General features: G+C 39.1%; 2 pseudogenes; both read left to right on the forward strand.

Moving 5' to 3' along the window:
- The first annotated feature begins 15,461 nt into the window (after positions 1 to 15,461).
- LOC122137855 lies at positions 15,462 to 16,907 on the forward strand (annotated as a pseudogene).
- LOC109092946 overlaps positions 16,656 to 18,212 on the forward strand; it is a 12,631-nt pseudogene continuing 11,074 nt past the window's right edge.

An 18,212-nucleotide genomic window follows, 5' to 3' on the forward strand; every position in this document is an offset into this window, starting at 1 on the left:
AATCATTTCAGACTTTGAACCGAGGTGGATGTCCATCCGATGTCTGTTTGTGCATCTGTTTGTGTCGTTTTAACCCACCTGCCTCGTAACCTTCTCTCGCAGCTCCTGAACAAGCCCAAGTTCAGCGCCGTGGAGAAGATCAAGACCATCGGCAGCACTTACATGGCAGCGGCTGGACTGACCAAACCTGCCAGCGCAGAGGAGAGACGGGTACGACTGCTGCGTGTGTGCTTTACTGGACATGTTCTGTGTGCGTGTGTGTGTGAGTCTTCATCTGACTTTACCCTCCACAGACCTGCGACATGTCCTACAGTTACGTGCGCTGCATGCTGGACTTCTCCATCGCTCTGAGGGGGAGACTGGAGAACATCAACATGCACTCCTTCAACAGCTTCAAACTGAGGATCGGTACATCACTGACATCATTCATTCACATACACATACACATATACAGCTGCATCTCAAGAAACTACAATAGAGTCAAAAAGTTCATTTCAAGAAGTGAAACTTTCATATATTCTAGATGCGTTACATGTAAAGTAAAACATTTCAAAAGTTTTTTGTTTGTTTTTAATTTTGATGATTAGAGCTTACAGCTCATGAAAGTCAAAAACCCAGTCTCTCAAAATATTAGAATATTTCCTGAGATCAATCAAAAAAACATAAAAGTTTAAGTTGTACCTTAAGAGAGAGAGAGAGATTTTATTTGATTAAAATACTGTAAAAAATTGTTAAATATTTTTACAATGTAAAACATCTGTTTTCTGTGTGAATCTCTGTTAAAGTGTAATTTATTTCTGTGATGTGCAGCTGTATTTTCAGCATCATTACTCCAGTCTTCAGTGTCACATGATCTTCAGAAATCATTCTAATATGATGATTTGCTGCTCAAGAAACATTAATTAATACTTATATTCAGCCAGGATGCATTAAATTGATCACAAGTGACAGTAAATACATTTATAGTGTGACAAAGGATCTCTATTTCAAATAAATGCTGTTCTTCTGAACTTTCTATTCATCTGTGAATCCTGAAAAATAAAATGTATCAGTTTCCACAAAAATATTGTGCAACTGACTGTTTTCAACATTGATAATAATCAGAAATGTTTTCAGTATTATTATTTTTTCTGAAGATCATGGGGACAGGGGAAGACGGGGAAATTAAATAAATTACACTTTAACAGATCCCCACTTGAAAAATTTTCACTATTTAAAAAAGCGTTTTCAGTGTTTTTAAATGCACTTTTTTATAAAAAATAAAGCACCCCGGTGCGCAGAAGAGACTTTTTTCCTGGAGACCGTACCCCCCAAACCATGCTCTGACTTGTTTTTGGTGTTGTGCCCCCGGTATAAACCCGGGCCCCGGTAAATTCCCCAGGGCGTCATGGGCCTCATAAACCCAGTATGACATTTTGGGGAAAAAGTTAAGGGGCCAGCAGGATGGAGCCCCGGGGGCCCTTTGGACAAAAACGGGTGGAGCACCTTAACCCCCCAACCCTGTGTCTTTGCTGTAGTTTTAAATCAGCTCTCTGTTGCCACGGTCATGTCCTGACCTGCAGGTGTGTGTGTGGTTTTGTTCGGTGACGGAGGAGAGGGCCCCGGTTGGCTCAGGCCGGGCTCCACCTAATCTGAAGGACCCTCTTGTAAAGGGGAAAAAGGCAGCTGCCCCTACTTCACCCAACCCGAGCACCCAACCCGTGCCCCGCAGCACGGAGGATGTCTCACCGGGGCCCCCTTTGCTCCGTCCGCGGGCCTCTGCCCAAAAGAGCTGTTTTTTTAAACAAGCCCGGGTTTTTATTTGACTCTCAGTTTTCCCTCCTTGACTTTGCACTTATTTTTTAAGGGTTTTTTGTAAAAATTTTAATTTTCCCCGGTTTTTTATTTTTGATGATGTTTGATGTAAAAGGAAAGGGTTTTAAATTGTATTTCATTAAAAGGTTTTGTGGTTTTTAAACTTTAAAAAAACCATTTTTGTGACTAATAAGGGCTTTTTTAAAAGGAAAAAAAAAAGAATTTTCCCTTTAAAAAATTTAAATTATGGAGGGGGAAACGACAAAAAAATAATCTTTTGAGTGCCCTTTTCTTATATATAATATTTATTATATATATAAAATTAAAATTTAATATATATATAATATATAATTAAAATTTTAAAAAAATGTTTCGGTCAGTAAAATCCCCAAATGTGAAAAACCCAAAAATTTAAGAAAAAATGTAAAAAAATATCTGTATATCAAAACCCAAAAATTCAGTGTTTTTGGGGTTTTTTGGGTGGGTTTGAAAAAAATAAAAATTTCCCTTAGGGAAAAAATAAAATCAAATGGGTTTTAAAAAACTTGATTTCCCGTTTTTTTTTTGGGGTTTTATAACATCATTCCCGATGTTTATTTGGGGGTTTTCGCTCGCGAGGGGTCATATCCGGGGGACGGAATTTCCGGTGCGCGTGCCCGCACGGCATTCCCCTGCCCCGCGGGGCCCAGCACCCGGGGGCCGTTGGTGTTGCGTTTTTACTCTTTTTAAAAATCTTTAAAATCTCATCCATCCAATCTTTTAAAACCGGGCACAGACAAACCCTTTTTTCGTCCTTCTCGTTTTGTTTGGAGGCGGATCGAAGCCGTGGGTGAGGCATCGTCGACAAAAAACAAAAACAATCCCGCCCTTTTATTTGGAAATAAAACGCTCGCGCAGACCCAGTCGGGGGCTAAACCCTGTTGAAAATTTTTTGGTTTTTAAAACCCTTTTAAATTCGTTAGTTTTTTTCAAAAAATGTAAAAAACTGGATTTAGAAATTTCCGTTCTTTGTTTCAGTCCCTGTTCATGTTTAAAGAGGGACAGTCGGGAAAAAGGGAGAAAATTAACGCGCTCTTTTTGATTGAGGACACTTTGTGGGGGCATTTAAATTTAAAGCTTTTCTGATGTGTTTTGTGTTCAGGGGGGGGGGGGGGGGGGCCCAGGGATGACGTCCCCGGGGGGGGCGGATTTTGGGGCCACGGGGGGCGGGCCCCCGGTCAAGGGGTTTGAATTTGGTCTCTGGGCTGATTCGGGGCCCAACAGCAGGTTTCCCCTTTCTGCCTGGGTTACAGGGTTAGCGAGCCTCGCTGAGGCCCCGACTTGTCTTCTCACGGAACCGCGGCGACAGGAGCAAGGACGAACGTCGGTATCCCGGGGGGATACTGGAATAAACCGGTCCCGGGAAACCAGCGTGCAGGGGCCGACCGAAACCCCTGGGGGAAGGTGAAATTTTTTTTCAGGAACATTCACAAACATTTTTGAACAGGTGCGGGGGTTTCAAAAAAGGGGGCCCACGACTCTGTACAAAAGCAATATTTTAAGTTTGGGCATCGTCAGCGTCACGGACACTCACTTTCTTCCCCCAGTAAATTTCCCCCCCCCTTTTTATATTTCTCCAAACCCGGAAACAGCGTCCAACCTCAAGAAGTACGAGTCTAAACCTTTTTTTAATTTCTCGGGGGGAAAACCCAACGGGATTCATGGTTTTTACAAAAAGGGGCCAAAGATTTAGGAGACGGCAAAAAGGCTTTTTTGTAATTTTAAGGCCCGTTCAAAACCAAAGGGACGATAACTATAAAGATATAGTTCTAAAACCCGCTTTCAGTATTAAAACCCGCAGAGTCCACAACCACACTAAAAACGATAAACACAAAGAAAAATGATATCGTTGGAATCCCCTTTAAAAACTTTTTTTTTTTTACAGCGGGGTGAACGAAAAAAAATTTGACAGCCAATCAAAATCCTCCTGCGAAGGGCTCGAAAATTTAAAGCGGCGATGAGCGTGGCTTAAAAAAACAGAAGATATCGTTCTTGGTGGGGAGGGGCCTTTACACAGTACCACCCCAAGGGGAAACAGCAAATTTTCTTTTTTATTACTATTTTTTGTCTTCTTTATCTCCTTCCCTCCCAAAGAAAATTAATTTTTCTTTCAAAGTGACGCATTTTAAAAAAAAAAAAAAAAATTAAAAAGACTTTTTTTAAATAACGGTCTACTCTTTTTTGTGTGTGGTGTGGTGGGGTGTCCCCTCTCTCTCTCCCCTCCTTTTGGGGTGGCTCTCCTGTTGTGGGTGGGGTTGTGTGGGGTTTGGTGTGTGTTGTTGGGGTGTGTGGGGTGTGTGTGGAGAGCTGGGACGTGGCCTGGGTCCACCCGAAGCAATCCCCATGAAACCCCTTCTCTGTACTTTTCCCGGAAAACCCCCATCTCCCTCTTCCCCTCTGATGGGTTTAAAGATGGCCTGGAGACCCATTCAACGCTCATGTCCTTTTCGCCATGATAACACACACCCACCCACATATCCTCATCATTATGAACACATGCCCCTGTTTGTGTTTGGGGTGTGTGTGAAACGTTTTTAAGCTGTTGGAGAGCTCCAGTCCCATGGCTTGGGGGGTCGGTGATCCTTTATCCGGGGAAACTGCTGGGATCCGCCCCTGGCCGCTACAAGTGTCAAACAAAGGGGGGTCCCCCCCACGCCCTCGGCTTTATTGGGTTTCGTTCATAGAGCCCCCCTCAGGGGCGTGAATAATTCTGAGCTGGGGTTTTGTGTGTGCTTTCCAAATTTCCCCTTTACTCCCCCGTTGTTTTTTTCTTTCCCCACAGAGACTGGAGACATGGCGGGGGGATGGGCTGTGACGCGCTCGACCACACCCACCGCCCCCACACACACACACACACACACACACACCCCACACACACACCCTTACTGTGTATTTACAAAAACATTAAACCCACCCTTTCGATAATTTGTTAAAACTGATGAATTGTGGGGGAAAGCTGATTTGTGTTTGCTTCAATTAAAAAAGTTTTTTATTTTCCTTTTTCTGTTTTTTAAATGGAAATTTGTGGGCATGATTTTTTTTTTTTTACACACCGGTTTTGGGATTTTAAAAATTTTATCATTAATTTTTGGGGAATTTAAAATCTACAAACCGGACATTTTCTCTCCCTTATTTCACCCTCCAAAAAATGCAGTGGGGGAAAAAATTAAGAGTGTTTTTTTTGACCTTATTACTTTTTTAGCAAAATGAAAACTGGATATTACAGGGATGTATTTTTATTACTGACCTTATTAAAGGGTATTTCCGATGAAAATATATTATCCCGTATTTATGTGAAATCAGCTAACAGTAAAAAGTTCACAAGCTTTTTTGAAGGTCAAAGTTCGGGTGGTTTTTTCTTTTGTGTTTTTTTTGAGATTTGTTGTCCCACCCCTCGGGTTTAAACTCTGCTTCCCAGTGTTTTTGGGGATTCCTTATTTTCCCAAAAATACTGTTTTTTTAGAAAACACTGTAAATTTAAAACAACTCTGTTTTTTTCCCCCCACTACTGGGGGGCATTGTAACCTCAGTTGTTTTTAAAATTTTGGAAAGAAAAAAAACTTGAGGAAGTTTGGGCCCGGGGGCAAAATTGTTGATGGTTGCGTTTAGTGGCGGGCTCCGCGTGTAAATATTTTAGTTTTTTCTAAAACGTAAAGCTGCATCCGAACTTTTTTTTTTATTCAAAAATTCAAAACGACCCTTTTTTTTATAAATAAGCGGTAAAACCCCTAAATCCTTTTTTTTTGCTTTTTCTGAAACACCCACGGGACACAAACCCAAAATAAAATGTTTAAAATGCGGGCTATTTTAGATGGGTTTGGGTAGGCGCCGCTGCGGAGACCCCCGTACCCGCGTGATTCGTACTAGCCTAAACAAAAAGAATAGCTCCGGCTACCTGTTTTTCCGGGGAGACGCCGCATTTTTTTTTATTAAACCCCCCCCCAAGCGCCGAAGAAATTTTCAAAACCTTTCGGAATCTAAGTTTGTGTGTGCGGAAAAACCGTTTTCCCGAGGTCGAAAGCTTTCCCCTTTTTTTTTTTAAAAACAGTATTTTTTTTTCCCGATGGGGGTGGTTCGTTTCCCCGCAAAAACTCTCGGAAAAATTTTTTTTTAAGTGTCGCCGCCATCTTAACTTTTTTTTTTTTTCCCCCCGTTTTTTTGGGCCCTGGTCTGTTCTCCGGCTGTGATTATTACCGGTTTTCCGAAGCGTTCGGTGATGTGGGGAAGACACACACTCCGCCCCGTTTTGTTCCGAAGTGAAAATTAAAAAAACTCGGCCGGGTTCGGTAAATCACCGCTCTCTTACGCGAGCGGGTGCGTGACCCGAGGCGCCGTTTCGTCCCTAAACCTCCCGTTTTGCAAAAATCACCATGGGAACAATTTCTGTCACAAGGGGGTGGTTGTCCCGGAAAATAAAATAAGAATTATTTTTGTCTTTTGCTGTGAAAATTTGTCAAAACAAAGCAATTTTTTCTGGAATATAGCAGAAAAAAACCCGACTAACGGAAAAGAAAGGGAAAAGAACTAAACCCCGAATGTAACGCTTAAAAAAGTAACGTAACCGCCCGTAAAGGGAAAAAAACTATGTAAGTTTAGTAAAAAATGAAGTGTTTTTTAACCAAACTATAGTAAAAATGTATTAAGTATTTTTTAAACACTTTGTTTTAAAGAAAGCCACAGCAGGGTGTATAGTGAACTGAAACAAATGTAATAAATTCCGGTTTTATACTTTTGTTTTTTCCCACAGTAAAATGTATGGGATTTAAAATACCAATGTTTGTAGAAAACTTTGTACATATTGGGTAGGTTTAATTTTTTTTATTACTTAGTTTTTAAAATAAAATTAACGCTGTAACCCCCCTGTATTTTTTCTTTGGGGTTTTTTAAACTTTTTGAACCAAACATCCCTAAATATCACCTTTTTCTATAAGATAGAAGCAGCTTTTACAAATTTTTTCTTTTTGGCAATATTTCCCGGGGGGTTTTTTTTTGATTGTATGAAAAAAAACCTTTTTTTCTTTTGCTTTTAAAATGTTTTGCATAACAAAATTTAAAATAAACCCCTTTTTTTAGGATAAAGCATTGGGATTGTTAAAGTCTCTAACCCCAAATTAAACATTGAAAAATCTATACGGGGGTTTTTGTTTACGGGGATATGCCCCATTTTAAAGGGCCCATAACCCTTTGTATGGTTTTTTACGGTTTTAGGGTAACGGCACTTAGGAAAAATTTCCCCTTGGGTTTTCTACAAAAAAAAACCAAAAACCATGGTTTTTCTATAGTTTACCATGGGGAATGCAAATTAACCCTGGTTTTTGCCACACTAGCCGTAGTTTAAAAACCCTGGTATTTGTAGTAAAACTGTGGTTTAACAAATGGAAAACAAAATGGCAAGAAAACGGGGTTTTAAAAACCTTTACTAAATAAACCCCTAGTTTAAATTTTTTGTGCTGTCGAAAGATAATATTATTAATAAAAAGTTTTTGTTCACATAAATACTGTTTTTTATTACCATTATAAATACCCCCAAAAATACGTATTTCTTTTAAAAAAAAATTTATGTTTTGGGACATTAAATTTATTTATAAAAATTAAAATTAAAAAATGAATATCTTGGGGTGCAAATGTTTTGTCTTTTTATTATACATATAAAATCACAGTAAACACATATTTTTAAAAAAAACTTTTTCTTTTTTTTTTTTGGGGTTTTTTTTTTATTTTTTTTATTTTTAAGCACTATGGTTAAAAACTGTTTAAAGGTTTTAAAACCCAAATCTACCACTCTGTTAAATAGGGCTGGAAAAAAAAAATCGTGCATCACGATTCTGAATTTTTTTGGGCCCCTAAAAAACCCTAATTGGGTTTAAAAAAGGGTGTGATGCCAAACTGTACGTTAAAAGTGCCATGGGAAAAACGCTATGACGCCCAAACGGGACAGTTTTAAAAACGCTTTTACGCAATCTGTAAAAGGTTAAAAGTGCCCATGGGTTTAAAAGCCCTATGCCAATCTGTACGGTTAAAAGGCGTTATTGGGTTAAAAACGCTATGACCCAATCTGTTAAACGGGTTAAAAGGGGTTATGGTTAAAAGGCCCTATGGAAAGCAAAACTGTACGGGGTTTAAAAGGGGCTTTTACCCAAACGTACGGTTTAAAAAGCCCTAAGATGAAATCTGTACGGTTAAAAACGCTAAAGGCGCAATCTGTTTTGGGCTAAAGAAAAAAATCGTGCAAATTTCGAAAGGAGAAAAGATTCTGCATCAACCTGAGATTTTCCGAATGCATCGCGATTCCCTTTCCCAAATCCCTTTTCCCGAGATTTGCCCCATAGCCGCTATTCCTTAAACCAAAAGCTTTTTTTTCCCCTATAAAGCTTTTTATTCATGTAGGGAAACTCTCCTCCCTTTTACCTCAAAAAAAAAAAAAACCTCTGGGCTGCTTTTCCCAAAGGGACTGCCCAAACCCGGGAAACGTTAGCATTACCTTACACCTTTTAGGCTAAAAGGGTTTCGGGTTTCCTTCTTGTGGGTTTTTATAAAAACAGAGTAAGGGGGCCCTCTGCTGGGGAAATCTATGCCAAATCGATTCCCAAAAGAATCGCGACGCATTCCGGAAAATCTCATTTTTAAAAAGTCAGTAGGAAAAATCGTGTTTTTCCCTCAGGATGCTGTATGAATCACCTCTGACGCTCCGCTGCGCCTCGGTTACACACACACTATAACACACACAACCACACACCACAAACAACACAACAAAACACCACCATCACAACACACACACACCCACACACACACACACACAGACACAGACACACACACCTACACACCACACACACACCCCACACACACACACACACACACACCACACACACACACAACACACAGACACACACACACACACACACACACCACACACTCCTGTGTAATGACGCGTCAGCTGGTGTGGTTCTCATCCTGTACAGTTTGATCTGATTTTGTGCTCAATTTCTCTCGCAGATGCTCATGTTTCCTGAAGGAACAACGCACTAACGGGCCGAAGCCTGATCAAATCTGCTAAACCGGTATGACACACACACACACACACGCACACTAAACACACACACAGATATAAACACACATGGCTACAATAATAACACTACACGACGACGTTATCACACACACACTAAACACCACACACAGGATACACACCACCACACACACACACACACACTAAACACACACACAGATACACACATACACACACACACACGCACACACTCACACACGCACACACACACACACACACACACTCCTACACACACACAGATACACACACACACACACACACACACACACACACACTAAAACACACACACAGGTATTACACACGACACACACTCCACACGACACTCCTCACGCACTCACACTCACACACACACACACACACACGCACACGCACACAAACACACACACACACACACACGACACACACTCTCACACACACACACACACACACACACACACACACACACACACACACGCACACACACACACAAATAACTAATGAAATCAAGGACACATTAAATTGATCAAAAGTGACAGTAAAGCATATTCATAATCTTACAAGAGATTTCTATTTCAAATAAATGCTGTTCTTTTGAAATTTCTATTCATCTGTGAATCCTGAAAATATAGAGTTTCCATAAAAATATGGAGCAACAGATCATCATATTAGAATGATTTCTGAAGATCATGTGACACTGAAGACTAGAGTAATGATGTTGAAAATACAGCTGGTGCATCACAGAAATAAATTACACTTTAACAGAGATTCACACAGAAAACAGCTGTTTTGATATAGCCTTGGTGAGCAGAAACAGTTCTTTTTCAGAAACATAAAACAGATGTTTGGAAGTGTGTTGACAAGGTTATGTTTATTTAGTGATGTCGTGTTGATATCTCTGGACAGGAGCGCTCTGGCCGGGCGCTCCCTGAGTGCAGCCCGCCCTGCTCCACTATCCTGGAACCGTGAGTCTGGGAACAGCTCATGATCACCACAGACACCAATAAACCACCATGACCTCGCTCCTCATCAGAAACACTTCCTCATATGTGACTGATGAAGTGAAACGCGCTTTAAATGTGGCTTGCAGGACACGTTACTGCTGACCCCTTGGAAAGGAATAGACGTGGTGAGGAGCTTATGGTTTTTCCTCTTTATAACTGACAGTAATGCAGCACTTCTTCTAAATGCAGCGCTGTGTGTGTTTTGGATCCGCGAGGCTCTGGGCGCTTCTGTGGCACACCACCTCTCAGATCCACACCAGCGCCACTGTGCGGGGGTTGGATTGACATGAGCTACACAGCCAATCATCGTCCAGCATTGCTACAGCCGCGGACCAATAGAATCACGCGCAGTAATCCTGCTTTGCTCTGATTGGTTTGCAGTTCCTGCCCATCTACACACCGTCACACGATGAGAAGCAGAGCCGAAAGTTAGACGCCAGAGAACGCATGCAGAAGTCATGGCCAAGTAAGTCATGTGACCCACGGGCAGATCCCTACATATAAGTGATGATTTAACATTACACAGACAGCAAGTGCTCTCGCGGGAGGATGGCCTCAGGGGTTATTTCAGTGGCATTATCATGCGGCAAAACTACCAGCTCAATGCATAAAATATGATCATAAAATAGAAACTGCACACACTTTAGGTCAAATGGGGCCATTTATAATGTGATTGTTTATTTTCTGCATATTGATTGAAATGTGTGTGTAATCAATATTTATCTTGTTCCTGTACCTTTAGATGCAGTCGGCAGCACATGGGGTTTAAAAGAGAGCCTGCTGTTAACTAAAGCTGTAAAAAATGGTGTTACTTGTAATAAAACTAAAATAAAACGTATGTAGTCATAAAATAAAAAAATAAATAAAAAAATGACAAAACTTACTAAAAATTTTAATAGAAAAAAAAAAAACATTTCATTAAAAAAAAGATAATTTAATAATACTAAAAAGCACAGGTGTGCTTAGATTTAAATTTGAAATTACATTTTAACATTTCTGTCTGTTTATTTATTTTGTTTAATATTTATATACTCTTGTAGTATTTGATCAATTTTAATGTTAGTAATTTTGTTGTGTGCCTTTGTCTTTTTTGTTAGTTTGTTTGTTTTTTTCTTTTTAATTTTAGTTTTAGTAATTTTAGTACTTCAACATTTTATTTTTGTTCATTACCACAGTTTTTCATCTGATATTTATATATATATCATTTTTTTCAATAGTTTGTTTATTTGAACAATAGCAGTACTCCTGTTTTCAGTTAATTTCACGTAAATACAGCACTTTATCTGCTGGAAAGATAATAATACGTTTGAGACTAATTTATGACACACATTTTGTGCTGTATTACTTCTAGAGCTGTATTGAAATGTTAAGGAGCTCTTGTGTGTCGTCTCGTAGAGCTCTGTGTGTTCCTGCCACTGATTACGTGATGGAGGGCCGTTCTCCTGTTAAAAAACTGGGAAACCTCTCGCTTCCCCTGGAGCCTCCGGCACAGGAAACACTCAGACTGCTCCGTGAACACGGGTGTGTGTGAGTGTGTGTGTGTGTGTGTGTGTGTGTGTGTGTGTGTGTGTGTGTGCTTAGCATCTCTCCACCTGCTGGTCTCACACTCTGGTTCTTCTGCAGTCTCACTCGTGTCCGTGGAGGCTGTGTATGAACACGTGATTGACAGCTGTCACTCAGGCCAGAGCTCCATTTGGTAATCAGCCGATCACCTGGCACTGCTCGTTATTGGGGCTGAAGGCAGAAGATGGCCGGTTGACGTCTGCTCGTTTACTCAAAGGCACACACCCCAGGTGTGAGATTCAGGTAGTCATTTATACCTCTGAACGGACTGACCCACAGGTGCAACCATGACAAAACAGAGCACCCATAACATCATTAAGAGTGTCATAAAAGCACTGTCATTCAAATCCCTGCAGTCAGACGATGGCTTGGAGAGCAAAAACACTCTGGTTTTAAAGGGACAGTGCACCCAAAGATGCAATTTCCAATCAATTACTAACCGTCTCATTCTGCTACCACTAAAAAATTGGTGCACTTTGAGATATAAGACTTACAAACCAGACATGTAACATCAGTCAGATTTCACAACATTTGACCAAGCACACGAGCATGCCTTTTATCCATTCAGAGCAGGAAAAACAGCAGGTCTGTGTATTAGTTGTTGACGGTGAGGTAGTGTCTGGCAGGACGATACGGTGGATCTGAGGCAGATCTGTCTGAGTGTTTCTGCTGTTTCTGGGTTCAGGAGTCTGGAGTCTCTCATACACACCGCCTTCACAGTGAGTGTGTGTGTGTGTGATGTAATTATATATATATATATATGTTATATATATATCAGGTGGTCTCAATAAAATCAGACAATGGTCGTGCGAGAAACGTCATTTATTTCAGTAATTCAACTCAAAAATTGGGAATACTTTCATGTATTAAATAAATCAATGAACCACCAAGAACTCCCTGAATTAGTTATAGTTTTAAGTCTTTGGATCTTTTAATTTTGGTGATTTTGGCTCACATTAACAAAAACCCACCAATCTCAACAAATTAGAATATGGTGACATGCCAATCAGCTAATCAACGCAAAACACCTGCAAAGGTTTCCTGAGCCTTCAGAATGGTCTCTCAGTTTGGTTCACTAGGCTACACAATCATGGGGAAGAGTATATTCATTTTTTTTTATTGTACAATAGAATTATTTCTATATTGATATATGTATTTGTTCTAATAAGAAGTTAATAATCACAATGAGATTTTTGGATTATTTTAATTACATTATAAAATGCATAAAATAAAAGCTCTGATTCAATGTTTTAAAGTGAAGAAATATTGCAGTAAAATTACATTATTACTACTAAATAAATTATTTTTATTTTTTTTTACTGTACAATGTAATTATTTCTATATTGATATATTTATTTGGTTAATAAATAGTTTAATAAAAAGTTATTGTAATATAAGAATTTAAATTTGATTTTTGGGTATTTTTTTTTTAATCACATTAAAAAATGGCAATTGCAGTTTTAACCAGAAAAATTTCAGTTAGATTTGTTTCCCCAATCCATTTTGGCTGATATTGTTTCTCAAGGCACCACCATTGGCAGGTTTGGCAAAAAAGTTAAAGACAATTAAATGCATCCTCTAGAGAGTTGTTTTTGCCCGTGTCTGTTGGCAGTGGTACGACGCAGACCAGGATGGGTTGTTGAGCGCAGATGATCTGTCTGGGCTTGATGGGGGCGCTGGGGGGGTGGTGGGGTCCTCAGTACTCTATCACAGAGATGAGTATACGGCGCTGACCGCCAGGGGGCGACCCACTGAAGGTAAAAAACACTGCCGTTTCAGCTGAGGTATGCGATACTTTATTATCGTCTAATATTATAATAGTCGTTTTAACGATATGCGAGCTGAAATGATCAGGTATGTCACTCACTTTGCAAAAAGTGTTACATTTTTAGACGCAATATTTTTTTCATGTTTCGCCAATGAATTGTGCATTTCAGAACAACCACTACGGCGGTTTGAATCATTTGAGTCACTGATTCAGTGATCCATTCATAAAGACTGGAATTCTAAAAGAAACGGCCGTTTTGAATGAATCATTTGAACGAATGACTCAGTGACTCACATATTCAGACTTGCTGCCACCTACTGGTGGTTTAGTGTCATATTTATCTTTGACTAATTTTGAATAAGCTAACCTGGCTCTCTCCGTGAACATATCCATAGAAGCTGACAAAGGTAACCCACCAAGATACAAGCACGAAAACACAACACGCAAAATATCGTTCAGTTATCATTACTGAAAAAATCCCCAAAAATATTGGGATATCATTTGTTGTCAATATCGCACACCTCTAGGTTTGAGCCTATAATGCTAATATTTGACTATTGTAGGCTAAGTGATTACGTATTCATCTCCTTAAGCTTCTCTGCAAGACTTGCTGATGACGCAATCCAGTTTATCGCCAGAGTCTTGTAACGCGGTATCTCCACTCCAGTGGGTCCGCGGACAGAAATCACAATGGGATTCAAACAGAAAGGCCAACGTGATTAAATACGGTTACGGAGCGACCGACACGAAGTCCGACTGAGGTTTGTAACAATCGCACTTACTGGAACGAACGTCTGCAAATATTCAATATCTTTGCACCAATCCAGGTGTTAGCTGTTGTGCAGATCCGACTGGATGTACGTTAACTAAGCATGGAACTGAGCGCGAGTTGCGATTGTAGTTTTGAGTTCGTGTGTGTGTTGTTAGTGATTTCTTGTAAGTTTTGTGCTGGTTTTCGGTCAGTCGCTGCGCTGGGAATGATACTGTGAGAATTATACCACTACTACCTTGGCCCTGGATATATATTTTATCATGAAGTCCGACGGATATCCGTTGGTGTATTTAAAACTGTATATTTGTTCATTTTAAGCTTTGTATATTGGAAAAAAACCAAAGACGGACTGTACTGCGAAGGTTTCTGCCGACGTGTCAGATTTTTATATACTTTAATATATTAACATGTTTTAATAAAGACTTGATGTTTTTTGTGGTTTGTTTATATGTTTGTTTTTTGTATATTTTGATGCTCTCTCAAGTGCCTCATTTCATCCAATCTTTTTCTGGAACTTTTGTCGTTTGTACAGTATTACGTATTTCGGATGGGAATGATGCCATGATGGGATTTTGTAGTTTCTGCCGACCGCTCTGAAGCAGCTGGATTGAGTGGCACAAAGTCTCGTGTTTTTGTTTCCATCAGCTTCAGGACCAAAGTCTTGAAGGTTCAGGATGAGGAGTTTTCTTGGACTGAAGCCGTTTTAGATCCATTTGGAAATTTTGTGGACGCTCAGGATTCGCTAGCAGACGTTCAGGAAAACATCTGAAAACACGTCCTGAAAATGGCCGCTGTATGTTTTCCATCATGGGATCTTCAGATAAAAGGAGATTAGTGCCATTGAAGGGGCTTAAATCATGTTGGACATGAGACGGAGGCAAACTCCAGCAACTGGATTATCCTTCAAGACGTCTGAGATGTTCAGGTCTGAGGAGAGTTCATGTCTGAAAGACAGAGAAAAACACTGAATATCAATAATATATGTTTGACAGCACTAATATATATATATATATATATAGATAATATACAATTCAATAATTAATCCAGATTAATTACATCCAAAATAATTTTTTTTGTTTACATAATAGTATGTGTGTTTTGTTATGATTATATAAATACAAAACACATACAGCATATATTATGAAAATATTTACATGTTTACATTTATATTCAATTTATATAATAAATATATTAATGTATAAATGTAACAAGTTTTTTCTTATATATATACTTGCATGTGTATAGGATTTAGATGTAATAAATAAAATTAATCAATGTATTTCTGTACAGTTTTTTTTAAAAACAATAGGAAGTAATGCTGAAAATAGTTGTATAACATGATTAATAAGTAGCATTTACTTATTATAAGTAACAATGTTTATTTACATAATAAGTTATGTAGTACAGTAGGTGGCGGGCTTTTTTTTTTAAACACACGTGACTTTAAAAAAACTCAATTTCACATCCTGCTTTGCGCGGCGGCGGCGTCCCACACTTCCGGTTTGTTTTTTTGTGTTCGCTCGCACACGTGGTGTTTCAGTCGCTCGCTACGCGCTATAAACCTGGTTCCCGCTCGGAAATCCTTCGAGATACTCGTTATACCCGGTGTGTGGTCACTTCATCATGTTCCTGCAGTATTATCTGAACGAGAACGGAGACAGGGTTTATACTCTGAAGGTCAGTCCCGCTGTAAACACGGCGTGTACACGTCATAGAGCATGTGTTTTAATCATCCTGACTCTGTCTTTTCAGCATTAGATCTGTATTATAACCATAGCATAGGTTTCAAGTGTTTTGTTAGTGCAGAAGAGTGGGCTTCGGCTTATAAAACTATTATTTGTTGTTGTTGTTGTTCCGGGAACGTTACTTTAAGGTTCCCTCAACGTTATTATGAGGTTTACCAAAAATAACCAAATGGAAACTTTCTTGGTGCTGAAATTATTACCATAGATATATACCTTGTTGCTTTAAACAATAATGATAATATTAAAAATATATTATTATATAATACAAATAATGAAAAATATTAAAGCCACAAAACATGTCGACACTGCTATGCAGTTTTATTAATGCATGGTATGTTAATGTAGAGTTTCTCAGAAAACATGGTGATGCTATGCTGCTTTGTGCATAGTTATCATAGTTATTATTATAGTTATTAATCATGTCACGGTGTCCTAGTTGTTACTGTAGACTGTCATATATGTGAATAAAGAGCTAGAGTATTAAGGCGTGTTTGTGTGTTCTGCAGAAGCTGGACCCGAGCGGTCAGCCCACCAGCTCGGCTCAGCCGGTCCGGCCCGCTTCTCACCCGGACGACAAGTTCTCCAGACACCGCGTGACCATCAAGAGCGCTTCGGCCTGCTGCTGACCCAACAGCCACGCCCGTGCTCTGACGGACCACCAGCGGACTTCACATTAGTTTACTCAGTCTAGTTTACTCCCATTACAGACATGTGACTGCATCTCAATGTGGAGTGAAATAAAACAATTTGTGTTTCAGATTTATTTGGAAATTAAAAAGAATTGCGTGTTTTTTTGTTTTGCCTTTTTTCCTCACAGTTCAGAGAGAAAGGTCAGAAGTAAACTCAGAATTATATATGTATATAAAAGTCATAATTCTGAGTTTGTATTTTGCAATTCTTTCTTTTTCAGGTTTGAGAATTTTTAGGAGATATGAGATGTAAAGTCAGACTGAGGTTTATTGTTTTGTGTTGTTGTGCTGGGAACAGTCTTCCAGACATGCTCTCAAGAATCTGTCATCAATCCCACAATCCCCTGCTTCTGCTTTATTTGTCCTCATGTTTCTTGTCTTTCATCGTGGGTTGTGTATGTGTAACACGTCTCTAAACATGCAGACGTTGTGTTTCTTGGGAATTCATTATGATTTGAAGTGTTCTTGAATCATTAATAAATGACTAAAATGCTGTCGCCTAAGTCTTATTTTACCATCATTGAGATACTATTACAGCTGTTACTCATATTTTTAATTACTTTATATTTTCTGTTTTCATTGTAGTTTTAGTAATTCTGTTGAGTATCATTTTTATGTTTTAAATGTCTAGAATATTTTTGTTTCAGTTTTGTTTTAGCACACACACACTATATATATATTTATAATTTTATATATTTTGATTTCATATATAAAATCTATTTTATGTATTTTTTTTTATTAAAGTTGATTTTGTGATTTTTTTATGGTTTTAGTGTAGAATTGGCACATTTCTAAAGGTGATATTGATCAGTAAATCACGTGTTTAAAGTGTGTGTGGTGATATTGTTCATGAGTCACGTGTCTAAGAAACAATGAAAAACACCATAAACCTTGAGCACGCTGCGGGAGGTCACTCTGGGCCTTTCATTAACACACAAACATCGAGCAGTTTAACGTGTAATTACGCGAATTAAAACTGTGAAGATACGAAGTCTAAAAGCTAAAGATTCAGAATAGTAGCTCAGATGTTATTCTGTCGGAAGCTGGTTGCCGTGGTGATCGTGTTAGGGTCGCGTCACATCCGCTCATCTCCAACCCGGAAGATCATGGCGCGCGATCCGTTGGTGTGTTTTCCACGAGAGTCGCTTTGATTGATCGGACATAGATTTGATTGATCGGTCAGATTCACACACACACACAGAGAAGGCGTGTGGAGAATGGAGGTAAGAAGTCCAAAACAAACACCAAACTCCGCCACAGTCCCTTTTGCTCGGAACACGACTCTCCTCTAAACACACGGGTGCGAACATATAATCTGATCTAAATACGCGAGTTTAGAAATAGACACGCGAGGTTTATATACTCTTCAGCAGGCCACATGACATAGCATTATCTCCTGAGGGGGGGTCATTTATTAAACGACACATTTAATAACTCATAATGTTGTTTACGGTCTGTTCGCTTCAGCTCTGTGTGTGTGAAAGCAGAAGGGCGTCATCTAAAGTTCTTCATGAGACTCGAGACAAACTCATGTCTTCCAGTATATGAACACAGAAAAACACCAGGAGAAAAACAAATTAAAGGAATAAACTATATGTGCTACATTAACTTTATATACATTTACCGACTTTTGCAATTAACTTATTTATTCTTTTTATTAACTGATAACCACAAACGAGCAAACTCTCTCGAGCGTTTTGGCGCGCAAAGTCTTTCACTGCAGCTTTCTTTTCATTCTTTCTTTCTTTAGTATTATTATTATTATCATTATTATTACTTTTACAGTGATGATGAATGAT

The sequence above is a fragment of the Cyprinus carpio genome, chromosome B7, assembly GCF_018340385.1.
Source record: "Cyprinus carpio isolate SPL01 chromosome B7, ASM1834038v1, whole genome shotgun sequence".
Taxonomy (NCBI): domain Eukaryota; kingdom Metazoa; phylum Chordata; class Actinopteri; order Cypriniformes; family Cyprinidae; genus Cyprinus; species Cyprinus carpio.